The 27,785-nt window shown below is 42.0% G+C and overlaps 1 long non-coding RNA gene across 1 annotated transcript in view; it reads right to left on the bottom strand.

Annotated features, from left to right (window-relative positions):
* LOC131838091 (uncharacterized) overlaps positions 1 to 27,785 on the bottom strand; it is an 85,824-nt gene that overhangs the window by 9,261 nt on the left and 48,778 nt on the right. The window contains exon 4 of the long non-coding RNA XR_009356468.1: positions 1,810 to 2,896. This is a non-coding gene — a long non-coding RNA (uncharacterized LOC131838091). The remainder of the gene's footprint in view (positions 1 to 1,809; positions 2,897 to 27,785) is intronic.

Here is a 27,785-nt window from a genome sequence, read left to right as displayed (position 1 = left end):
AAGGGGGTTGGGAAGAAGACAACCTAAGTCATCACTTTTGTGTGTGTGGCAGTTGAAACTACAAAGGCGACCAAAAGGAGGTCTTATCCGTTTCGCGTTCGCTTCAGTTGGGAACAGCAGGTAGAAAGCTGCAGTTTGGTTTTACTTTTCACCACGGGGAGCTATAAATAGACGGGCGTGTGTGCCGCTTTCTGGCTAAGTTACCTACACTGGCCTCCAACCTCACAATCCAGGCGGCTCCAACTCCCACATGACTATCTCGACTCACAGCCCCCGCCCGGACATTTTCCACAACACGTGTGTGACAAGAAGAAATGGCGAGTGTGCGTTTTGTTGTTATTTTTGTTTGAGCTTTGAGTTCTAGATGTCTTCCACCCACACGGCCAACTCGGGGAGCCAGGCCTCCTCCTCCTCCTGGGTGCCTCGAAGAGATAGTGTTTGTTCAAGGAAGAAAACCTCATGGTCTGGTGTGTTCCTTCTCCCCGTGTCCAAAAATACACCAACTTTCATGTTGTGCAACGATTCACTTGGTGTTCTTCAAACCGACGTGATAGGACTGGACGGCATGGACCTGCCCTAATGCATCTTCTCCAAACTGCCTTTATTCCCCTCATTTGGTGGAGAAAATTATTTTCTTGTTGTGGATGGCAGTCTGGGTATCACATGCCCTCATCAACACAGACACACACATGCTCGCACGTGCGCACGCGCACACACATACACACACACACACTTTTTTTTCTTACCTTTTTTTCTGATTCCACCAAATCTACCAATGAAATACCAATTGCTCTGGCTGCCCTATAATTTTGTCCACCGCCTCTCCTCCCCTTCCCCCCATACATCTCCAGTTTGAAGAAGAGTCAAATGCTCAAAACTGAAATATATAGGCCAATCCATGGCTCTCTTCTCATGAGGTTCTAGAACCACTTGGCCTCTGATAGTTTGGCCATTCAAGTTGAACTTCATGCTTGATTCTTTGTTTCAAGTCCATTATCAGTTAGCACAGCTGCTCGGGGCCTGACACTGATGTGGTCAGGATGGTTCACAGGTCTGAGCACTACAACCCAGTGCCTGCCTCTCAAGGCCATGACCACACACGTCACTACCCGTGGCTACGGTCTTGGAGAGGTATATGTTGACAGCCACAGAAATACAGGGAGAGAGGAATTAGGGGCCAGAAGCCATCATTTGGACAAAAAAGACCATGTATGGAAAGTTCCTAGAGTATATTAAGTGCTTGGAAAGTGGTAGCTTTTACTATCCTAAGCCTTCAACTCCTCCAGCCTTCACCAGCCTGGCCAGGGCCATCAGATTCTCAAGGAAAGTGCTTCATCTTTTCCTCTGCGGGGTTATCACTGGAAAATATCCTTAAAGATATGGTCCAATGAAGCTCACATTTCTAGGTAAAAGCCACTCCAAAATTTGTTCTACTTTACCTGGGTTCAAAGACAATTATTAATCAAACAGACTCCCACATAGAATCCTCTAGAAGGAAATGAAGCTAGAAATAACTCTCCTGATGTCTAAATGTGTTTTACGGGGATCACATCTGGGAACTTTGCCTGACAACTGCCCCAGAAACTGGAAGATGCTGAAAAATTAGCAATTATTCCACAATTGCTCGCTTTTCCTCCCTCTTGCCTGGCTTGACCCATTATTTGACATTCCCTTAACACATCCTATATGCCAACGTCTTGACAATTAATTAACTAACCTTCACAAAACTCCTCTGAGGTGGACGGATGAAAGCACCACGGCTTTATCTCCACTTCGCAGGAAACTAAAAACAGAAAGGTTATGACTTACCAAAAGTCACACAGCAAGCTCACAAAAGGGCCGGGATGGGTACCGGGTGACTTCCTCCTCCAGCAGAACCCCCGTAACTCTCGTCCAGAGGAAATCTTCCTGACTCGCCACAAAATTCAATCCGGTTGCCTAGACCAGGTTCAGCTCTCTGCGACTTCCTAGAGGGAGAAGCCTGGGAGCAGGCTGGCCAGGAAAAATAGAATTCAATTCAACTTAATAGGCAGAGAATAAGGACACGGAAGATGGTCAGTAAAGGATCTTTCATTCCTCCAGCCAAGCTGCCAGGCTGTCAACTTAATCTGGCATTGCGGGGACAATGAATGCAGAACGATCCTCGACTAGGAAAATGTTAGGTTCCTGGTACTGCTGTCAGAGGAAAACAAAGACTTCTATAAACAAAGGCCAAGGTGTCTGGGGGCTGTTCAAGACAAGTTTACAGTCAGTTTCGAAGTTCGGGCTCCTGAAGTATTTTTGGCAGCAGCTCACGGCATTGTAGAAGGCCCTGTTCAGGCCACCGACTGTGTCACAGTCGCAACGTGACTCTGGTTGTGATGTATGGCTTCCTGTCCTTCTGTAGCTTGGATTCCATTCTCTGTCTCTTTCCACGTTATTCCTAAATTGTGCTAATGCTTGCACTCCTTACGTGAACGCCACGGTCCAGACTGTTCAAAACACCTTTCAGGACGATCGAGTTGCCACAGGAAGTCATTGCTCTGAGGGAACGATGACAGGACAGATTATTGCTTCACAGCATCTAGAAAGATTCCTGTTTGGTAAGAGGCCGTATTGTTCGATTATGTGTGATCTGTGAATGTGCTTAGCCACAAGAAGGCAACGTCCCTCGGAGACATTATACTTAAATCCTCTGACATTGAAATGTCCTCCCAAATGCAGAGCCAAATATAAGAATGCGATCTGACATCTCAACACAAACACAGTGCAAAATGGCCCCGGGATGATAGTGCATTATTTTCCTGCCTTGTAGGGAGCTGTGCTTTGGGTAGCCTTTATGAATTCGTAGGTGAGTTCTTCATTTTTTTCCCTTACCTGTCCACAAAGTCACATTGGAATAGTCATCTCTTCGGTGCTGGAAGATAAAACATTATTATTATTTTTTTTAATGTAAGGACTGCTAGGATGAACAGCAAGAAACAGAGAAGCCCAAGGCAAATGAGGGCTGGGGGGAGCTTTCAATCTCCTACACACGAAAAAGCAGAATCTGTCCAGCTCCTAGCACCAGCCAAAAATCTAACCTCACTATGTGTAGTTCACTCGACGGAAAAGGAAAGCATTCTAAAAATTAAAATTTTAACTGCTGTCCAATGGGGTTACCCCAAAAGGTCTCATCCAAGACAAAATTTGAAGCTGATTTTTTTTTTCCCTAAGTTACCATTTTTGTTAAACTTTTGAGTTTTTCAAAAGGCTTGGCTAGGATTTCAAAGCTGTCTTAATGTCTCAGATCAAATACGCTAAGTTCTGTGTTCTTGGTTCTGTTTTTCTCAATCTAAGAACCTCCTGGAGAATGATGCGGAGTCATGATGAGAAAATGAGGCCAGAGTAGCCAACAGCCCCTACGAAGGGCCGGACTGGGATCTGAGAACCTCAGTCTCTGAGGGTCACGGGCATCTGCCTTCACGGTCATTTGGGATGGAAGCAATAAGGATGGAGAGGCTATAAGTCATTGCCTTTGGAAAGACCGGAAGTTAGTGGGGATGGACCGGGAAAGACCGGAAGTTAGTGGGGATGGACCGGGGACTCTTGGCTTGGAGACAAGTTTGTGGTGGATACACAGAAAATCATAGACAGAGCTATAGTCATGACTTTATAGTAAGTCATTATAACCATACACTTTATAACTTTCATAGGATGACTGTGTTTTTTCTATGACACAGCATCCAAGGGACATCCTTTGGAGCTATTGCCCTTAATCACTTCCTGTTTCGTTTATTTATTATGCAAACTTCTGATGAAGTGAGTGATTACATTTCCTATTATTTTTTCTGGCCTGCATCATATTTTTATTTAACACGATCACCACCTCTAATTGTAGTTCAGTGCTACTCGCTTCAAACTGTGGGCCTTTTACATTCCTTGGATCAATGACTTGAAAGGTGGGAAAACTCCATTGTAAACTCATTTGTTTGATTGTGGGTTTTTTTGTTGTTTCGGGTTTTTTTTTGTTTTTGTTTTTTGTTTTTGTTTTTTTAAATTTCACCTAAGCACAAAGCTGCTTTCATACACCCGGTACTATCTGTTGTTTTTTCCCTTAATCACAATACCACCCCTTCCAGCTCCACACCACAGGCTCTCTCCTGAATATGGAAAAATGGGGGACACCTGAGCGGTGTCTGTTTCTTCTGGCTTCTCGCCCCTCCCCCCTCCCTCATCTCTCTCCCTAAGGCATTGGGTTCTCATCTAGCAGCTTCTGATTCTCGTTTTTCAAGATTGGCACCAATAGAAAAAGAGCTTATGAACACTAGGCTAGATTTTTATCCGACATGGGTTTTCTCTAATGGGGAGTGGGGTGGAGGGAGGCGACCGTGAACCACAGAGGAGGCAGGAGGATTCAGGAGGGGACGCACCGTGAATCATGGGCCATTGTTCAGTCCTAAGGCGTATTGAGAACCAGGTGATAACAGCCATTAGATCAGACTTATAAGAAAGTAGGCCACAGACACCTTGTCACCAGTGCTCCTCTATGGTGGTCCCTTTTATAACTATCCACACCTAGGAAGGATCTTGGCACCTCTGGAAACCACACTCCCAGCTTTTAAGCAGTTAGGACCCCTTCTAGCCATACACTGTTCTATGTACCTGAAATGACCGTGGAAACTTGCCCTGTAGGCAACCGTGTTGCCCGTTCCCCCATTCCTTCCTTGATGGGGCATTAGGATTTACCTGGTTTTCTGCTTTTTCCCCATCATCCACCAAAAACCCCTGGGATCCCTCGCCTCCAAAAAGCAGATTCAGGGGGGTTAAGCCTCCTTTTCCTACTCTAGGAACAGTGCAGGGTCAGGTGGAAAGTGAATGAAGGTCAAGAAGTGAAAGAATCTAATTCACCAGGAAAACCTGAAAAATTTGAGGAATAACTTTTAAAGCATATGGAAACGATGCCCTTCTAACTCTGGTTTCCAGCTAGAAAGAGCCCACTATTTTCGTGAGGTTACGAAAAGGTCAGTGTTTTTAGCAGACATTTCTAATGCTTCCTTTCCTGATTACATCAAAAAGGTGTTATGATTTCGTGGAAGAGCTGTATCTAACAATATTTATAAGGCCACAGAGGCCACTTTGGCAAGATATATACAAGTAGAGGTTTTTCCAACCCAAGTCTGAAAGTGTGTGAAATGTCGCCAAGTACACTTCCGGGGTTTTCTCAGATCATTTACGAATTTCTTTGACCCATTTTATTTAATCGGAATCCAGCTGATGCTTTCTCCCAAAGCAGTAAAATATGGTCAAAGAGGCAATCCACCTCAACTATGCAAAAGTTCGAAAGCTGATTTAGAGCATGAAACATCCAAGGTTTGCAAGGATACCCCTCTGCTGGGAGATGGGAAACTTTATAGTTTCAACCATTTTAGGGTAGCTTACCACTTTCCTAAATGTTCATAAACTGAAGAAATCCAATTCGAGCTCGAAACGCGCAGAGGGGAGGCGTGGAAGGGAAGGTATTTTGGGAGGTGTATATAAAAGAAGTAATTTAAATGAAGGATTCAAGACTTACTCATTTTGAGAATAATACAATGTCTTTCCTCAGAAGAGCTCCATTTGACTTCTGCCTAAGAGTGATGGCGCCATGACTCACTCATTTTTCCTGTTCAAAGTATCACCCTCAAGGCAGTGAAGGAAAGCAGGATACTTTCATGAGGACAGAAATGATGGAAGAAAATGAGCAAATGAAAAAGATTTCTTTTAGTAGGTGAAATGGTGGAGCCAACTGATTTTTCTGGAGTCTACCATCAAATGGATGGTGTTTCTATTTTTTTTTAAAGACTGTCTCTGCTTTTTGTTTCACTTTTTAGGTTTCCCTTTCTAATTTTTAAAAACTTAGTTTATTTTTTTTAAGATTTTTTATTTATTTATTAGAGAGAGAGAGGGAGAGAGAGCGAGCACAGGCAGACAGAATGGCAGGCAGAGGCAGAGGGAGAAGCAGGCTCCCTGCCGAGCAAGGAGCCCAATGTGGGACTCGATCCCAGGACGCTGGGATCATGACCTGAGCTGAAGGCAGCTGCTTAACCAACTGAGCCACCCAGGTGTCCCCTTAGTTTATTTTTTAAGTAAACTCTACACCTGACGTGGAGCTTGAACTCACGACCCTGAGATGAGGAGTCGCACAGAGTGAAGCATCCAGGTGTCCCTGGTGTTTCTTTTAGTGTCCATAAACCAATATCTGACGTGTGTACACATACCTACACAAAACGTACATAGTTACAAAAGATTGCTTGCCTGTCACCTGTATCTCAGGACCTCACGTACATGCATATTTCAAAACCCTGATATAAACAGTCCACAGAAGGCCTTGAATATTTTTTTAAAAATCAGTTGCTTAAGATTTAATTAGGACACAATGTGTATAAATGACATTTAGGATTTTAAAAACAGCTCGTTACCAAAGAGTATGAAAAATATTCTTATTTGTGACTTTGTGGTGAACAATTTCCTGTACTTTCCCTACCTCTTGGGAGGTTAGCATTTTAAAATTGAACGAGGATTCAAGGAAAGCTCTGGGCGTGTTTTACATACATACACGTATCATCCGTTTTAATGTGCGTAGTCTCACCTAGCACGTTATTCAGCAGACCTTTTCATTTAAAAACTTTGTGCTTCAATGAGGGGGAGAAAAGTCACCTTAGCAAACAATGCTGATTTCCAGATGATTAATTTAACTTTGGGTCCGAGGAGCTTAACCACCCCCATTCCTGTGTCCCCTATCAGCTCGCCCTACCCTCCCCGCCCAGAAAAAACCTGGGGAGCGACACTAGACCTGCATCCATCCCTCTGTCTGTCGCATGGAATCACTGTGCGGGGAGGCGAGTGGGAGAATCCAGAGTAAAAACTAAAAATCCGAATTGGGGTTATGGTTTGAACAGCAATGGAACCCTAGAAAAATCCCATACGACGACTCCTAGAAGATCTTCAAGTGGGGCCTCGTTTGGGTCTGTCATCAAATCCAGGCAGTGGACGGCTCCTAAGGCAGTGTTTTGCCCTCTTGCTGTCGGTTGGCCTCTGCACGTCTGCGTGCTTTTGGGTTCCACGACTTGCTCTCGATCCTTTACCCCGCAGCTCTGGTTTTAGTGCTCTTATTACCCCAATGCCAAAATGGAAATTTATTCGTCTTAGAATTTGTGCCAAGAGTACAAACATAACTTTTACAAGCTCAAAAACATTTTTCTATGAAACTCATCAAGCGGGAAAGCGATCGCTTGTCCCCCTCCGTCCATCCGTGGGTCTCTTTCACATGCGGTGTTTTAGCCAATGTTCCCATATAGATTTCTCTGGCGGAAGCTGTAAATCCTACCCTCGTATCCCTCGCGGTGGGCAGACTCGTTGACTACACGGATGGTTTATGGCTTTCGACTTGGAGCAGGATCTACAAAACAGCCCCCAACAAACTTGATCACCGGGAACTGCCGGCCACGGGGGCGAGGGCACCACCGAAATGGGAATCTGTCTGCTTTGCCTTCTCTGGGGCATTTCAAGTTATTAGGCAACACAGCCTATTTCCTTCCTTCCACCCAAGAGGTATTGTGAGCGAACAATGACAGTCCAGCTCTCTATTCATGTTTGAATCTGGCCATTGTGTGTCCTCCTGGGTATTTGTCTGCCTGGCACCACCAAAGTGCGAGATCTAATGTGTTTCTGGACACGGTTCAGCTCTGGTTACCTGATGGTAAAAAAACACAGGGCGGCGGGGGCAGGGGGGGACGGGGGCAGGGTGGCGGGGGACAGAGCTGGTGTCCATTTGTAAGTCTAACGAAGGACATTTCGCTTTGCCTCTTTTCGTGAGCCTTCTTTATGTGGTGAAACAAGCCTGTCTCTCTCTCTCTCTCCCCCCTGTTATACTTAATTGTTCGCTCAGGAAAGATTCTGGCTCTCTTTTCACACTCAGGTTGAGTATCCGGCTAGGTACCCTTCGCCTTCTCCTAGAGCAGCCTGCCAACCAACTAGGGCGTCCTTCACTGCGGGAAATCCATCAGGGAGAAAATATATGTATTTATTGTAACTTTTAGACATACAGAAAGGAGTTCAATAAATGGATTTAATGCTTACTCAAAATTTAAGAATCCATTAGGAAGTTCAGCCTTACGATGTCAGTGCGATACATTTCAGACCGTAATCGTACTCTTTCCAAACCCCACTTAAAGTAAACCATTTATTTTTTCTACTTTTCCCACAAGTGCCTTAATGTAGAATTTGGATACCTTTCAGAAGAGACCTGTGAGGTAATGCATTTGAGAGACATAACAATATTTATAAAGTTTGGAAAATCTTTTGCTTTCAACGAATGGGGGAAACGATCTTTGGCTTTGGCAGAATGGGTAATAATATTGATACTAAATTTGGTTGTTTCCTATGACTTTCATAACAGATGTGGGGAGTGCGTCCTCATTATCATTCTTCAGTGGTTTGTAAGGCAAGGCTGGAATTTTAAAGTTTCATGGCACATTATTATAGTGCTAAAAAAAAAAAATCATATTGTTCTCATTTGGCTAATATCGCCTTCTTTCTTTTGGTAATACAGCCTAAATGTTCATGAAATAGACAAACGAAAAATGCCTAACATTGGTCCTTGTTTTGCGTGTGACTTTTACACCTGCCCCAGGGCGGGGGCAGGTAAGAAAAAGAACCCGATTAGACATTCACATTTACAGTCTCTGCCTGTCTGTTGAAAAGTTTACAGCAGGAGTCAGAAGTTTCCTTGTGTCCCAAGGAGGCATCTAGTCTCAAGTGAGCGAAGATAGGTCAGGTCTCTGTGACTCATTCAGTCCCTGGGCTGCTGTCACTGAAGGAGGGGACTGCAGCGTGAACACCTGTCCAGGAGGAACCAGACTTGAGATAACCAGCTCATTTCACACAGACCATTGTCCAGCCATCAGATGGTAATTACTTTTAGTCCCCATCAGCCCGGCCTGGATGCCAGCCAGTGGGCTGTGGGTGGAAGGGTCTGTATCACATTTCCATTCATCTGAGCCATCCAGTCTCTTTCTTGCTTGTTTTCAATTACATTGACATGGTGGCTTTGGCACATAGTAAGTAAATAGCAACGTATTCAAAAAGGAAGGTCTGAAAGCCAATATCTGGAAGATACTCTTGAGGTTTCAATGAGGACAATGAACCTGGCACAGAAATTCTGGCATTCTGACCCAAAGTCATAAAATACAATTAATTAAGTTAATTGTGGTGAATGTGTAGAATATTTCATGAAAGCCAAATGCAGCACAAGAAAGTCCAGAGAGCGGTAGAAATGTTACTGGATTTCCTACGAAATAAATAATTAGTAAATTCACTAAAACATTGATTAGATCAGAAAAAAGGGAAAGAGAAGGGCTGTGAGATGTAGTTTCATTCTTAGTGGGTTTTTTTTTTTTAAGATTTTATTTATTTATTTGAGAGAGAGAGAGGGAGCCTGAACAGGGGGCGGGCCAGAGGGAGAGGGAGAAGCAGACTCCCCACTGAGCAGGGAACCTGACGATGGCTCGATCCCAGGACCCCGGGATCATGATCTGAGCCGAATGGAGACGCTTAAATGACGGAGCCATCCACGTGCCTCTCATTCTTAGGATTAAAAACCTACCTGCACAGAAGAAAATCCCCCTGGACAGTGCTAATATTCTAAAACTTCCCAGCATTCATTGGAAGATGAATTCCCTTTAGCACGCTTCTCTTCCTCTTTCCCTGGTGGGCATGTATCCCCCTCTCCTTCTGCTCACATCCTGAAGTTTCCCACACCAGGACTAATACCCACAGCTTTGCATCCTCTCTTTATATAGTAGAAGTGACCAACATTAAAATAAAGGAACTACTGTTTTACTACACGACCCTTGTGTTCGATTCAACGTCACTCCCCAGGCAGACCTCGTCATTTACCGTCTCTTCCTCCGCCTTGAATTCAGCCCCTGCGAGCTTTTCGTCGCCTCCTGGTTAACCTTCACCCAGCTCCCATTTCTCTTCCCCTTCTCCTCTTTCAATGCACAGCAACCTGAAAGTACTAAATTTCAAAATACCAAATACACAAGAACGCTATTTGCTTTTGCTTTGTCTTATCTCGCCCCAAGCATGTGCTCTGGGATGCGAAGAAGTGTTTCCTGCCCTTGTAAAATCTTTTGAGAGAGTTAATTAAATATTTCAGCAAAATTTTATCAAAAGGGAAGGTGCAGGTATCTTGCTGGGCACCAACCCCGGGAAGACATTTACGGCATCATTTGTGTTCTCAAGGAGGTTAAAGTCCAAAAGACAGAGAGAGATACTTATGGTAAATAAATAAAATATTCCGTGTCCTGGGTGCTTTCATGATATTCTAAAGAGAATGGAGAAGAGACATAGAGCTGGAGCAAATACTTTTCATAACGGTATTAGAAAATGATTTCCAAATGGTCGAAGGGATCTTGAGGGTTGAGTCGGGATCACCAAGCAGAGTGGAAGATGGGGTGAAGAACCCAGAGATACGAAGCTGCAAGGTGGGTCCTGGTGGTGGTTTGGATAGGAAAGAGGCCTTACGAAGGGTCTGCCTGGTACGTTCCGCTAGGAAATCTAGACTTCTTCCAGTAGTCCACAGAGAGTCGTGAAAGGGTTTTAAGTTGGGGAACAAGAGTAATCAGATAGTTGTTAGTAAACGACCCTGCACCAGCACTGGGTAGAGAGAGGATGGTGCTGGTTGACCCCATTGAGGTGCAGAAAACACACGATACGATTCTGAAATACAGCTATGGCAGCGGGACTGGAGAGGAGAGGCTGGAACGAACTACATTGTGATCTGCTCACTGACCGGATGCCACCACACGAAAGTAATGTGTACACAGATAAATGATGTGATATTTTTTACTGTTTTGTTTCTAAAACTGAGGCAGAAATGCCACTGACGGTGAGAGTCTGTGCTGCCCTGTGAGAGAAACGAGAACACAGAAGTCAGAGAGCTTGAGTGTGAGTCCTGGCTCTTCCACCTTTTAGCTTTGCTACTTCTGATGACACATTTAGGCAGGTTGAGCCTCAGTGTTCTTGTCTGTAGAATGGGGAAGTAACGAAATATATTTTACAAAATGACCTGACACCCCATAGGCATTTGCATAATATTACTCAAACTAATTATCTTTTGAAAGAGGGCCCAAGAACACTGCCTCATAACTACAAGGTCTATGGCTGAGCCACAGGATACTAGGAAAGAGTCGAAACAACCAGTCCACCAAGTTAAGAAGCAGCCATGAAGACGAGTGGCTATTTAGAGCTCATGCAACGTGCAGTCCATAAGATAAACACCACACACTCTATGCTCTTTGGTTATAACCACAAACCAGAGGAAAAATCCTCACACGGGTATAGGGTGAAAACAGCAGCTGGGAACTACACAGAGCTTTTTGGTCCCACCTGCATGAAAGCTTTACACCCCATATTACTTCATATACACGGGCATCTTCACACACGAACGCTGTGCTTGGTAAAGACACTGTGTAGAGATCATTACAAGTTCAAATTGAATCAACTTTATCTGATTTTGACTTTAAAAATAAAGGTCTTATTTTAATTCAGAATGATCATGGTGTAGTCACTGCCTATAGACACAGACACAAGACTGATTTAAAGACCATATTACACGTGCATTTTCCCTTGAATATTTATACATAAACAGCTTTCATGATCCATATCAATTAATGCAAATTGATCAATCCATTAAGCTAAAACTATAAAAGCATTAGTGCTTATCATGTACTTATTAGGGATCAATTAAATGGTTGATCTTCATAAGACTACAGTTTACTCCCCAGTCCTCACAAATAATCAATCAGCAAATATGTATTGAATTCACTGTAAGCAAAATGCTATGTTAACTGAGGATACAATGATGTGTGAGATGTAATTACAGCCCACAGGAGTCTTTGATATAAAATGTAAGACAGCTGCCCAAGAAGTGATCATTATTTGAGCCAAAGGTAATGAATGCTAAGCACCAAATGACAAGGTTGGCCAGAAGTGCTGTAGAAATTCAAGAAAGAAAGAGGAATCCAGGGGTCAGGATGATCAGAAAGCTTTGTCAAGTGCTTAATGTGGACCATGAACAATGATGAGCAGCTTTTGCATGTTTGAAGAGAAGAAAGAAAAAATAATACACTTGTGACATCTACTATAATCCTATAATCCCACTCCATTCTAGACAACTATTTATATAAACAAACAAGCAAAAAACAAAAAACAGAAATATTAGGACAACCTCATGGGAAGCTGGAGTTCTTGCTTCATCACAAATAATGGTTAATATTTTTGAGTGCTAACCATGCGCTAGGCCCTCTGCTAACTGCTTTATCTGAATTGTTTTACTTAATCTTTATGATAACTTAGGGGGAGTTGTCATTAATAATCGCTTTCAGAGATGAGTGAGACACGGTCTAGAGTTACACAGCTACGGTGGTGAGACCAGACAAAACTTCTGATCACTTGGCTCTACTTCTTGCACTAACAGTATGAGTTTATGGAGCTTGTTTATGGCCCATTGTGAATGACAAAGTAGTCATTCATTCAGGAATTTATTAACTGCCTTTAATATGCCAGACACATGCCAGATACAGGAGATATAAAGATATCTAGACAAGTCACTGTGCTTATAGTCCAATGGTGAAGACAGAAAAATAAACAAATTCTTAGAATACAGAGTGAGAAGCCCCCAACACAGGAGGCCATGGAAGCCTTATTCCTCTAGAATAGGGAAAAGTGTGAGGGAAGCCTATCTAGAAGAGATCCAAGTGACTGATTTTAAAGGGCTCACCAGGCATACATAGAAAGACATCTTAGGAACAGGGAACAACAAGTACAAGGAAAGGGAGTTCAGAGAGAGTTGGTGTGTTTGGGGGAAATACAGCATCATTCAAATGGCGGAGTTTATCTAAGCAATCCCAACTCAACCCCACAAGGCCAAGTTATTCGAGCCATTGCTTCGTAGTCTCTCAGTTCATAGCAAAGCTCTGTAATCAATATAAAAAATATTAATTTTACATTATTTTCGTGTCAGATCTTCAACATCTGGTGTGATTTTATATTTCCAGCCCACCTCAATTTGGACTAACCAGTTTCAAGTGCTCAATATTAACAGATAGCTGATGGCTTTCATATTGACAGCTGAGGTCAAGGTCACTCATATGTTACATATGTAGGTGTGATTTCATGTCTTAGCTCCACAGTTACATTGAAAGCTGCTTGAGAATTAGAATGATAAGTCAAAGTTAGAATAAGAAAAGCAAGTAAAATTCAAAGAACATAAAATAAAACAATAAAGATCACAGAAGAGAATAGTGAAATGGAAACAATTGTATAATAGAAAAGACCAGCAAAGCCAAAACTTAGTCCTTTGAAAAGACTAATAAATTCTGGCAAAAGTGATCAGAAGAGATTGAGAGAGGAGTGACAAAAATATGTCATAAATATAAAAGAGAGCCCATAACAGATTCTGCAGACATTGCAAGGATAATAAGACATTATGAACAGCTTTATGACAATAAAACTTAAAATCTAGGTAAAATAAATTCCTAGAGAAACACAACTTTCCAAAACTGACCAAAAAGGAAGAGAAAATGTGAATGATTCCATTACAAAAAAGAATCTATAATTTAAGGAAATCCCAGACCCAGAGAGTGCCACTTGAAAGGAAGAGATCTTTAAATGCTACATGACAGTAGAAGAGGCAATATCCCCAAACTCACCCTTGAACCTAACATGACATCGATATCAAAGCACATCAAGGACATTTGCAAGAAGGAAATTTGAGAGCCAATCTAGTCATGGTCAAGATATAAAAATCTCAAACAGAAGATTAGTGAAGAAACTCCAGAGCTATTTTGAGAAAATAATACAACACAACCAAGTGAGATTATTTTAAGAATGGAAAATTGGTTTAACATTAAAAGTCAACCATGGTTAATTCTTCACATTTACAGAAAAAAAAAAAAAAGAAAGTGTTTCATAAAAGCCAATATCCATTTGTAGTTTTAAACTCTTAGTAAATTCTGGAAAACAGTATGGAAGTTCCTCACAAAGTTGAAAACAAAGCTACGCTGTGACCCAGCAATTTCATTACTGGGTATTCACCCAAAGGATACAAACATAGAGATCCGAAGGGGCACGTGCACCCCAATGTTTTTAACAGCAATGTCTACAGTAGCCAAACTATGGGAAAAGGCCAGATGTCCATCAACAGACAAATGGATAAAGATATGGTCCATATATACACATGCATATATACATATATATACATGCATATATATATATATTATATATATACATGCATATATATATATTATATATATATATATAATGGAATACTATGCAGCCATCAAAAAATGGAACCTTACCATTTGCCATGATGTAGCTGGAACAAAAGGGTATTACGCCAAGTGAAATAAGTCAATCAGAGAAAGACAATGATCATATGATTTCACTCATATGGGAAATTTAAGAAACAAAACAGAGGATCATAGGGGAAGTGAGGGAAAAAAATCAAACGAGATAAAATCAGAGATGGAGATAAACCATAGAGATTCTAAATGATAGGAAAAAGACTGAGGGTTGCTGGAGGGGATTGGAGTTGGGGGTTGGGTAACTGGGTGATAGGCATTAAGGACAGCACAGGATGTAATGAGCATAGGGTATTATGTAAGAATGATGAATTACTGAACTCTATTTCCGGAACTAATAATACACTGTATGCTAATTAATTGAATTTAAATAAAGAAAAACTCTCAGTAAAAAGGGAAGAAAGGGAAACTTTCTCAAACTGAAAAAACAATTCTACAAAAAAAAAAAAAAAAATCGAAGACAAAATCTTTCTCCTTGTAATCACACACAACCTAGAGAAGTGTCCAGTATTACTACTTCCGTTACATCTTGCACTGAATATTTTAACCAATGCAATAGGGCAAGGAAAATTAATAAAAATCGGATTATCAGAAAGATAAAAACTAAGTTGCGATTGTTTACAATCGGATTCGATTTGTAGAAAATAGGAACAATTGGCTGATCAATTATTAGAATTATTAATAGAGCAAGATTATTCTGTAAAAGATCAATACACAAAATCAATTGTATTTCCTTATGCCAAAAACAACTAGGAAATTGAAAAATTTTCAGCAGGAAAACATAAAATATCTAGAAATAAATCAAATACACATATGCATATATGTATGCAGAAATGTGTTTACATGTGCATATATATGCAAGATATCATTAAAAAGAATTTTGGAGGCTTAAAATAATGGATGAATATACTACACTCAAAAATTGGAAGTCTCAGTACTGTAGCAATGCTATTTCTCTTCAAATTAATGAATCCATGGATTCTAAATAAAAGCAATTTGAAAAGCCCTACAAGATGTTTTGCAACCTTGATAATGTGATTTATGAATTCTATGAAAATGCTGCAGGGGCGCCTGGGTGGTTCAGTGGGCTAAGCCTCTGCCTTCAACTCAGGTCACGATCCCAGGGTCCTGGGATCAATCCCCACATCGGGCTCTCTGCTGGGCGGGGAACGTGCTTCCTCCTCTCTCTCTGCCTACCTCTCTGCCTACTTGTGATCTCTGTCCATCAAATAAATAAATAAATCTTTTTTAAAAATGCTGCAAAGATGAACATTGTGAAGCATCCTTGAGTTTTGCATTCCTCCTTTCCATTCCATTCAGTCTTTTCCATTCACTTTGGACATTGGCCTAATATATTCCACAAAAAATAAGAGAGGCTCTAACCGATGTGAAAGATCATCCCAACGTGTATCCTAAGCTCACATTTGGAGGCCCCAAAAGAAAAATAAGCTCCAAGAAATTGACCCTCTGACCTATACTTTCCAAATGAGTGGCTCTCCAGTGGAGGGCTCCCACACACACTTTCCGTGGCATTTGTGGTGTGATTTTGAGTCTGAGAAAGTCACTGCCCTCTAAAAAGCCGTCTCCCCTTTCTTCCTCTGCCTGAATCTTCCTGTGCTGGAGATGTCAAGGCTCAGCCAACTTGATTCAAATGCCTTAATAGGTATGATGGCGGTAAGACTAGCTCCCCAAAGACAAAAGGACACAAAAAGGGAAAGCAGGGGAAGTCTACAAAACAGAGTGAGACGCAACCCACTGTAGACCTTAGCCACAGTCTGTTCCTGCCACCCACACCAGAAGAGAAAGAGCTGGGCTGCCTACTTCATGCTTTACCAGTAGTTTCTTATTACTGTAGAATGAGCTGTCTCTGAACAGATCCAAACCTTATAGGGCAGATGACTTTTCCTCTGGTTATTCATATCATAACCATTTGTTATGCCTAGACATGGCCCTTCTAATTATTTTCTTTCTGGCTTTGTTTCTAATATGAAGCTTTCAGCCAATTAAGAATATTGTCACCCTCACTCCACAGGACAACGGGGCCAAAGAGTTGACCTCAAACCCTGTCTAGTGTCACCTTCTCCCACACTGGCATGTGTAAGCCAACCCTTATAAGGGAGCTGCTAAGAATCTGGGGGAAGACTCTCTTCAAGAAAGTAGAGGTGAGGAGAGGAATCTGGGTTGAGATTTCATGGCAATTTATGGTCCGGGATGAGGACTTCTCTTCTGCCCCACTCCCGCCCCCATCGGATACCTTTTGCTTCTGCTGTACGGTGTCCCAAGCAATAGGAGGGGCCGTGGATTTCTGTTTATGGGAAAGGGTAGACCTAACAGTTCCCAGCAGGACTGATGGGTAGTTGGGGGAATTCTAACTTCCTTCAGTGTTATTTTGAATCCATCCATCGTTCACCAGGCTGAGCAATGTCTAAGACATCGCAAAACCCAATGTTATGTTCCAACTCTATGAAACCAGTACCTTCGTGATATATGATGTGTGGTAGGCACTGTTCATCCAGCTCTTTGAAGAAGTCCCATGGCCCAGTTTGAAAGACTCCATAATGGTCAGTCAAACACTTCCCTAGTGACAGGAAAAGAGTTTCAAAGTTAAATAAACTGCCTACTCCATCATTATGTCTAAGAAAGACAGTCTCTTTCTGCCATTTATAGCTATACAGTGGAATTCAGCATTTCTGACTACTGATCGTGTTCCTATTACAGTTTTTCCCAAAATGAAAGCATTTTCTCTAAAAGAATGTTATGCAGCATTGCAGCATTGCCTACAGTGGCCCAAACTGGAAGATACTTAGCAGCATTCTCTCGATTTTTACACAGATTCCAAACACTTTCCCGTTGCCTCCTACTTGTGAATGGCTTTATTATTCTTGTTGATTAATTTATGTGGCTAATTACCAAACTCCACTTCAGTTTGGGAAACGTAGACTCATTTTTTTAATGTTGATAAGGGGAGAATGAAATATATACACTTGGAAAAAAAAAAAAGTGTTTGAGGCTTGAGTGGTTAGCAACCACAGTTCACGACTTTTCTCAATCTACACTGGCTTACAATTAATATTCTCTGACAAAACCAGGCAAGGAGTACTCTATTTTCATACAGTGATCTGGTCCTTTATGAGACAGGTTTACCGTCAATCTTCTTCAACCAATCACCTCTTTCCCGACCAAAATGCCAGAGACCTTTCGGGTTGGTAGGTAGCAAACACGCTTTCAAGATATAACAAAACTGCCTGCTTTTCTTCTTAAAGAAATAAGGCTAAATTGCCATGCTGTGTAACTAGGAAGTGGAGGGGAGAAGTGCGTCCTGCTGCGCAACTTTTTAATCCTCATAAAAGTCAAGATCAAATCCTAGCCTGGAAAGACCAAAATGCAGCCCAAACCGACCATAGCTTGACATCCAAAGCCAAAGCAGAGAGCACCTTCGTTTTAAAGCAGTGTTCTGGAAGTCTCCTAAATTGCCTGAAACCCCATTTTTTCCTGCCTCAGAAGATTAAGCATTGTGTCAGTTCCTATCGCAAAGTAGAATCTCTACTTCCAAGAAGTCAGGTTATTTCAAGCCTGCTGCCATTGCCTTGCTGTGTGTCCAACCCTGAAAGCAAACTTTTCTCTAAGAATTATCTTTTGAGAACTCTTGTACTTATTCTTTTCAGACTATTTCATTATTTTACTTAAGTCCTTACTCCATTGACTACCCTAGTGCAACCCCACCAGCACCATGAGGAAACTGTTAAAGTCATTTCACACCACTCTAGATAAAGCAGTGTAATTTCTCCTTTTGGATTGAGTTATGGGCTAAAAATTTCAAATCCATTCTTTGCTTATTTTAATAAAATATCACTAATCTCTGTATACAGTATACAATAAAATCTGTGAATTATTCAAAAGCTATTTGTCAATTTCTAGATTAAGCTGACCCTTTGGGGCTTTTTGTTTTTGGTTTTGTTGGTGGTGGTAGTGGTATTTACCTTTTTGGGTTATTTTAAGAATCCTTTAAAAACGGGCAAAAACTCTAACTTGAAAGCATTTGATGCTAAGCCAGAACAGCAAATTTAGGAATCTCCTACAAAAAGGCAATGCTGTGAGTCAGGCATTAATCATCATTACACTAAAATGGCCAAATTCCACTGTGCTTCTCAGAGAAATGCCACCATGCTGACTGGTTGACATAACCAAACTTCCTCAAAAAAAAAAAAAAAAAGAACCATGTTGATCGCATTCACCACCACCCTGTGGCCTGGACACCTGACACCAAAGTTCTCTTCTGAAATTCTTTGGTGGTACTGTAAAGACAGCCCATCTTAGGACAAGCCTGTGGCTATGTGAATGCGTATCTCGGAAGAAATGGGATTGGAATAACTAACCACACACCATCTCGCTGGGACCAACGGCACTTTTCCTTTACGTTTTGAGGGTATGGAGGTACGTGTGTGTGCACTTTCTCCCTCCAAAGGGCTGGCACTCTCTTGTGGCCATGTTACTGATAGATCCGGGCACTTTCTCACTTGAGATAATAACAAAAAACGATGTGATGCTATTTAATAAACAAACCCTAATAAACCATGTAAATCCCAAGAACAGGGCCCAACACCATGGTATTCCTCCAACACTTAACTGGGATTTGCTCCATGGCTAAACACAAAGCACCTAAGCCAGCTAAGTGGCTTGCCGGAGTTGTTCTGCCCACATGACATCATCATTTGGCTTTCCCCAGCGCACCTCTTTCGCTCCGGCTCTCCTGGCTTCTTTCCATGTAAACATGGCTTGATTAATGCTGCAGGAGGACTGTGAATCACGTATTCCACTCTTGTATGGGAAGTCAAGAATGTCAATTTTTCCTCGTTCTGAGCACAGAGCATTGGGATATTTAATGTGGCCTCCATAGCAACAGCATGGAGACCGCCTGGATGCCTCGCTGCCAGCTTCACGACACATTTTATGTAAGAGCAGCTAAGGGAAGTCCTGCACCTCCACATGAGGCCGCATTCACGGGTCTGACCGTTATGGCCAGATCACAAGCACATGACAAGCCCTCCCTTTGATGCTGAGTCAAGAGGAGTAAAAAAAACAAAAACAAAAACAAACAAACAAAAAAAAAACACAAAAAAACAAAAAACAGTCCTCACTGTGCCTCCAAGAGAATAAACAAGATTGTGACCACGTAGTCACAGACGTTCAGGACTGATCGGATGGGACCTTGTCCTCCTCGGGTACCTTTTACCACCCCCAGCCTCCAGCCGGCAACCCCACTGAACATATCTGATTGCTAAATCATGTAAATCCAGGCGAGCCGCATGCAAATTCTCTCCCAGCAGAAAGAAGAATGCCATAGATGTCCATCTTCATAAGCCTTTAACAAAAAGAGTTCAACTGTTGCAAACAGTCCAGAAATGACTTGGAAGAATTCGTGCGGGTAGCCCGGAAGAACATCCCGGGGCCAGGCTGGGTCTCGCTGCAGCAGGTGAAACGCTTTAGTCCGTCAGCTTTAAACGGTTGACTGGCAGGTGTGGGTTGGTTATGTAGACTTGGTTGTTGGGTAACAACTACTCCTAATACATGAATTGATTCTCTGTGATGACTAACCATACAGCTTCCGAAAGTGGAACATGACAAGTGTTAAAATAGCAAACTGATCTGTGTTTACTACGGTTTCCTCCCTGCTTTGCAAAATTAGGAAACTATAAAGCATTAAGAGGAGACTTGCTTCTTCATTCCTCCGAAAAATATTTGAACATGGCAGGCATGCACCACACATTTCTTGAAAATTTTCCAAAGAACTGTGTCATTTTCCATTTTGATAAAGCCAGGAAGGGAGGTGGGGTTTTTACCTTGATTCTTGAGGTCATTTAAACAAAAACTACTCAGATCTGTCCAAGGGAGGAAGTGAATTTTCATGTCAAATCCTGGGTTAGTATCTTTCTAATGAGAGTTACCCCCAAGCTTGCATAAATAACATGGAAAGGTAATGAGCAAATGTTCCGAAGTTCGCAAATCACTTTAGTTCTTTTAAAGGGCCTGGAAAGGGGCCCCTGGGTGGCTCAGTGGGTTAAAGAGTCTGCCTTACGCTCAGGTCATGGTCCCAGGGTCCTGGGATCAAGCCCCACATCAGGTTCCCGCTCAGCGGGAAGCCTGCTTCCTTCTCTCTTTCTCTCTCTGCCTTCCCCTTCACCTACTTGAGATCTCTGACTATCAAATAAATAAATAAAATCTTAAAAAAGGGGGGGAGCTGAAAATTTTATAGTTCCCATCCAACAACACACACACACACACACACACTCCACTAAGAATCTAGGAAAAGGTCATTCAGAGGAAGGATTTTAGTGATCTGGACAAATCAATTTAGAGTCCACAGGCTTCTGAAGAATTTATAAAACAGGCCTGGAAACTTGAGTGGCCAATCTAGCAAGACAGAATTTGCTTGGAAGTTCTGATATCAAATGAGTGGAGATGACAGCAATGCTTCAACCACCCCACCCATTCTAGAAGCAAAGAGGCAGCCTGGAATCCATGGGACTTTCGGGAATCCATAATCACACCCGTAGAATTGCTTTGCACTTCCTCACTTTTTTTCAGGGACGTTCATTGTCCCATGTCCTGTCTTACAGATAAAGCGGCTGCAAGGGTCCATCATCTTGGGCAAGACCTCAGAAATAGACACACCCCCACTGCGTAACATCTATTTCCATGGTCCTGCTGCAGCACCGTTACGGTGGTTTCATGAATGCAACCAAAGTGTTTTCCTGCATCAAATTCCAAAATTAGAGTTTAAAAAAAAACAAAACTGTAGGTGTTTTTTTAAGATTTTATTTATTTACTTGATAGAGATCACAAGTAGGCTGAGAGAGGCAGGCAGAGAGAGAGAGAGGAAGCAGGCTCCGCCATGCGGGGCTTGATCCCAGGACCCTGGGATCATGACCCGAGCCAAAGGCAGAGGCTTTAACCTCCTGAGCCACCCAGGTGCCCCAACACAGTTTAGTTTTTAAACATGCTTCCTCTCCATGATTTCTTATGGCACAAAATTTATAAGAAACTTAAACTAAAAGCTTGTCCATAACTCAGAAATCTAGAAATCCGGAGATAATGTATTTTAAAATTTGGCTTGTAGATAGGTTTCAAATCTTCCAGATAAATAAATGCTTATGTGTATATACATGTATAAATACATATACGTGTTTAAAATGTAAAATAAAAATTTCAAATTTTACGCACTGAAGCCATTATATAATGTGACTGAGAGTTTTTAGAAATTTGAAAAGTCTAGATACTCACCTTCTCTGATGAGTTCAGGTTCTCACTTTCCCCATTTGTATATTGGTTTATTAATGAATTCTCTGGACTTTCTAATTCAAAGTCAGTGATTTCTAAAGTCATAGAGCTCAATGTATTACTTAGGTTTAGTTAGGCTGCATATAACAAGTTAATTCATAAATAATACTGATTTTTAATGAGACACAATTTATTTTTCTCTCACCTAGAACTAGGTCCAAAAGTAAGCAGAACAGAAGCTGGTACTCTACAACCGTCAGTGTCCCAAGCTCCTTCTATTTTGCTTCTCTACCAATTTTAGCATTTTGCCAAATGGCCTAAAGTGGCTGTCAAGCACCAGCCCTTACATCTGCATCCCAGCCAGAAGACACAAGGAACTAGGAGAATGGACCCTGGATTCCTTCTCAGGACTCATTATCTAGAATTTGGACAGATAGCCACACAAAGTTGCAAGGGTAGCTGGGAAACATCATCTTTATAGTGGATGACCACATATAAGGCTAAAACAGGGCATTCTGACTTGCAGATATAAAAATAAAACCATTTTTTAAAAAGACAACAGCAACCTCTGCCACCAGTATTGAATATGTGAAGAGCTAATATCTAAAACTTTTTTCTTAAAATATTAAACGTATGTTTATTTCAAAGTTAATGCCAGGAGAATTTTGTGATAAATAATGTATATATATAAATGATTAATAATGTATACATATAGAAAGTAATATATAAACCATGGGTGTATATCATTGCATCACTGTGGCATATTCTCATTTTCCGATTATTGCAGCTAAGAATTGAAGTACAAACAAAAGTCTTCCTTTGATAGTGAGAGTTTAGAATAATCGGAAGAAAATACAAATGTAAAGAAAATGGGAAAGAGGCAGACTTAGTCATTAGTGGCGTTGGTTCAACAGTGAAACAATTATGGACTTGAGTCTGACCTGAGTCCTGGCCTTGGCCTTCCCACAGACTTGCTCTGTGACTTTGGGCAAGTCATTCAACCTCTCTGATTGTGGTTCATTGTCTATGAAATGGATATATGTGATGGGCTTGAGAGGTTAGTGCCTCCAAGAAAGTAATGAGCCCAGGCTAGGCAACAAGGCGGGCCAGAAGGCCCAGCAAATGACAGCAGCAACAAAGCTCAAAGGACCCAAGCAAGGCAGAATAGAAACCATAACGACCTGGAAGAAATTATTTCTCATATATGTTAAAGCTTCTTTTAAAGCAGAAAAAGATTTGAACCAATCCCTTCGTCTTTATATCAAAGCTCAGAAATTTTCATATGTGTGTGGTCGAAGAAAGGGGGCATTCCCTACAGCCTAATGAATCTTCCTGTGACTGGCTTTACCATAATTTCTAAAGAAAAATAATTACAAGAACAGAGACTCCTCTGTTAGTACTAACTTGGGTTAGGAGTGCCCGGGTGGCTCAGTAGGTTGAGCATCTGATGATTGGTTTTGGCTCAGGTTGTGATCTCAGAGTCGTGAGTTCGAGCCCCACGTCAGGCTCTGCACTGGGTACAGAGCCTGCTTGGGATTCTCTCTCTCTCCCTCTCCCTCTGCTCCTCCCCTGCTGCTCGCTCTCCCTTCCTTCCTCCTTCTCTCTCTAAAATAGAAAAATTTTTTTAAAAAGGCAAGAAGAGAGCTAAACCGGGTTAGAACTAAATACGTGGTTTTGCGCTTCTTTCTAAACGTTAAGGCTACTTTTAAGTACACACATCAATGCTTCAGAGACAAATATTCGAAACTTTGGGAATGGATAAAGGCAGGATGTGATGATCGCATGTAAGTGTATGTGGAACCTGTCGACCCGTGAACAGTCTCCATCTCTGCTCATGGATTGTCCGTGCAGACCAGGGGAGACCTAGCCCGCAGAGCAATCGTGATGAAACGGGGTTTGCTTGCTTGTTTTTCCCATAGTTTCAAAATTTCCTCTGCTATCACTTGTCCGTGAGTCAGAGAGCTCAAGTGATTGCATCATGATGATGTCCCTTAAAGATACAAACAGACTTCCAGCCTTCAAGGCCCTCATCCCTGGACTAGGAGAGGCCCCTCCGTGAGTGACTTGGAAACATGGGGAGCAGTATTATGATGGACAGGACAGTTCTGAATCGATGGTGAACTGTGAGACACCTAAGTCTTACCTTCTGCACTTATTTCCAAGAGGCACAGTCTTCCTGAGCCTTGTTTTCTCATCTGTAAAATGGGATGTTAATAATACATATAGGTTTGCTTCACTGTCTGAAGCAGGACAAGAACTCACTATTTGTTGGCATGTATATTATTATTGTTGTCATGGATGATATTATTATTAGCGTGATTACCCTAGAAAGATCCAGAAGGAGAGACTTGACATTACAGCATACCCTTGAGCTATGTGCTATTGCTAAGGAGAGGAGTCATCACTTTAATGTGACTGTCTGACCACAGAGGACTGACCCAAAAAAACCTTGGAGGTCTGGAGGTTACAGACCTGTTAGCTCCTGCATCAGTACGGGCTTGGCATAAAAGCCAAAGAATAAAAGATTTGAGAGTCCTCCTTAAATAAAGGTCTCACCATTCGTTGGATGTTCGGCAAAAGAGGAGGTGGAGTTTTGACAGGTTCCTTCTTGTTCTACACCCAAACCTCTCACCTACATGAGCCTCTGGATTTCTAAATATAACTTTGAGAAAACTAATCACACATTTTCGGTACGGATGAATTACTTAGTTTCCGTATTAATCACACTGAGCAAGTTAACATTTAATCATGCACCTTGACCATGACCAGCCCTAAAAGCAAAGCAGCAGAAAACAGTTTTCCTCTGAAAAGAAGATGTTTCAGCCCAATGGCAAGGGAAAGGAAAAGTCTGTATTTATAGCCAAGCCTCTTCAATAACTCAATTTTTCAGAGACTGGTGTTCCTTCTTATAAGGAAGTCAGTTGCTGTTCTCAGGCCTGCTCAGATGGAATGGTTTTTTGTCATGTTAAAAGTATGAGTCAGTATTTCACCCACAATAGCCACATTTCAAAACCAGTGGGCAGCTTTTAAGGAGCAGCTAGGAACTCAAAAGCCGGGTACCCAAACTTTCAAGACTGATCACCTTTGTAAGTTTACAGCTAATTAACTCAAAAGCTTGAAACACACATTTAAATACCAGAACATTTCAGAGGTTTTAAAAGTATTTGCTCCTGGGTCTCTCGGGCACCTCTCCTCTCCCTCCCCACACACCTTAAACCCCCACCAACCCCCTACCCTGGCAAATTTCTACAAATCAGTCGTCACAGAGAACTAATTTTGACAGGGATGCTTGACGTGGTGGGCTGCTGAGTCATCACCGGGAGCTTCGGAATGTACATGGGGGTGTGTGCGTGTGTGTGTGTTGTACGTGTAAGCACAGACTCAGAGATGCTTGTAGTGGAAAGTGACTCAGAGAGGCAAAGAGGGAAAACGGCCACTTACCAGCTTCTTCTAAAAATATCTAAGTATTCTGCACATATCATCAGCCCACAAACCACCACAAGCATCCTTATCATCATTATCAGTGACTGAAGACAGCCCCCAGCTTTGATCCCATTTCTAAGGATGCACACTGGCCTTTTCTTCACTCATCTCTTTATCATCAAGCAACTACCTGAGGTCGGGTGCTGGGTGGGCTAGGGATGGGGGATGCTCTTTCAAACGTGGTTCCTCCCTTCCAGGTGCATTTGTCCCATTGGACCAGACGGTTACTAACCAAATTATCAGGCATGTAGGTATCGCGCTGCAATTGTAACAGAGCCAAGCAGAGGTGTTGGTGTTGCTATGGTAACTTAAAAAGAAGGCTTTGGCTAAGGAAGGTTGATGATGACTCCCTTGAGGATTTGATTCTTGCCTGAAAGACGAGTAGGGGTAAAATGAGGGAGATGGGAACATGAGCGCAGCAAAGGCTCCAGGACAGGAACAAGAGTGGGAAGGAGGGAAAGAGAAGAGGAGAAAGTGATAGGAGATGAAGTTGAAGGGGTGAGTGCAGACCACGTAGGGCCTGATGGTCTCATCTGTTTGTCCTTTATGTAAAGGTTTTTCAGTGGAAAACCACTGAAAGTTTCACACACAGTTGTACCCCGATTGGAGTTAGGTTTGGAGAACATTGTTCTGGCCCCAATGTAGAAAAGGATAGAAAGAGAAAGCAGAAGGAAGCTTAGGTGTAATAAATGGTCTTAAGAGGTTATGGTGGTTTCTTTGCTGCTTCGTGTGCCCTTGATTCTCCTATTCATTCTCTGTATTTTTATTGAGCACTTACTATGTGCCAGACATTGCACTAGGCCTGTGCACCAAAGCAGAAGTTCAACCTGATGCAGTTTAACTTTAAAGAATATTCCATTTACCCCAGTAGTGCATGTACAGAATTATTAGATCAGAAAAAGGAAGAGTTGGGTAGGGCTCTCTGGTCCAAAACCCTTGCATGGAGTCCAAGCTCGCAGGCACGGGGAGGATTTTACATGATTTAAAGAGGGAAAGGAGAAGTAAGATTCCAGGCACATATCCACTGGTACTTGCCACTGATGCGCCACGTTACCTTGACAATGAAATTGAGAATGGTCCTCAAACTTCTGGATTTCCCTCTGCATTACAACATAACCTAGGGCCACCTCCCGTGAATTCACAGTTGCCAAAACTAAATTATCATTTCTTTAAGGTATTACACTTCTGTGCAGTAGGTTTTAAAAATTTATAAGGTCTTACCAAAGTGGTATATACCCATTGTTTCAAAAGTTAAATGTAACTACAAACCCTAGAAAAAGAAACATTACCCTTTGCCCCAATCCTTTCAAGGCTGAGTTCCATTTCCTGGAGGCAACCACTTAAAATTGTGCAATTCTCCTGCTCTTGGTTCTAGCATTCACCTTCATTTCATAAAACATTGTCATCTCTAGATTTTCCGTTTTTAGTCATCACCTGTTTTGACATCCTATTCTGAAAAGATTTTTCCTTCCAAATTCACCCTCTTCCCCCTCCCTCCTCCTTCCAAGGAAGTCACATTCTAATTTTGGTTCCATCAGAATTTAGTGTTTACCTCATTCTAATGCAAAAATGTTCAAAGCTGAACCACAGGAATGCACTACAATTGCATTTTTTTTTTTTTCTTATTCAAGTTTTTCTTTTTCCTAGAGTTAATTGTTGCCTTGTATTTCAGGTGCTTAGTTTTCTGTGAACCTGCTCTAACTCTGATCTGTCCCAGAGAATACCGAAATTTCTCTCATAATCTTCAAACTCATAAGAACTTCATTTTGGGGGTGGGGAGACATCCCTCTTGGGGTACACAGTCTTCCTGATCTTATCTGAAGACTCTTCTGACTTCCCCACAGCTGACTGACTCATGAGTCCCCTGGGGGTTTCCTCCCCCTGTTGGGTTGGTCCCCCTTTCCTGGTTCCCAGGCCTTTGTCTCTTGAGGTATCCTCACTTTGTTTGCTGAACACCTGCTCCAGGAACACTATGGGGGGTGGGGAGTAACACTTTGGAGAACCTGCCTCTCTGAAAATATCTCTGTAATATTTGCACATTCCAATTTACCACTGAGAAAGACCCTTCCAGACGATCACTTCATTTCGTCCTCACCGTAGCTCCACACAATCTTCCCATTTCATTTTGCCCCCTGAGAGAGGTAAAACGACTCCCCAGACCTGATCGCTCATCTGTGAGGGGAGTTGTCTCTGCCAACACCTCCGGGAACAGCCAAAGGAAGCTCAAATTTGGGGAACACATGGCGGATGCTAACAGAGTGCATGAATTTAATCAATTCGTTAAGAAGGCACCTGCTAACCAGTACATTATACATTTCTTTATAAGACTTTACAAAAAAAAAAAAAAAAAAAGACTTTACCAGCAATGTGATGGTGTATAGAATTAAATTTGGTCTCATATGCTTAAAAATGTTCATGGTCCAACAGCATTGAGGCAAAAGTGTTTAGGAAAAGGCAGTTTTGTGAGCAAATTATGGGATGATCAGCGATGACGATACAGTCTACGCCAATCTTCCTGTCCCGCCGCCCCCCACCCCGTCGTCAGAGCCCCCCACTTCTGTCCTGCTTTCTTTGATTTCTCATGCCTGAATCAATGCTCTGGTTTAGAATGACTTGAAAGCAGATGTCCTGAGCAAAGGTACCAAGGGGAAGAAATGT

Source organism: Mustela lutreola, chromosome 8 (genome assembly GCF_030435805.1).
Source record: "Mustela lutreola isolate mMusLut2 chromosome 8, mMusLut2.pri, whole genome shotgun sequence".
NCBI classification, from domain to species: Eukaryota; Metazoa; Chordata; class Mammalia; order Carnivora; family Mustelidae; genus Mustela; species Mustela lutreola.
The sequence above is the reverse complement of the archived record's forward strand: the minus strand, read 5'-3'. Positions and strand labels throughout refer to the sequence as shown.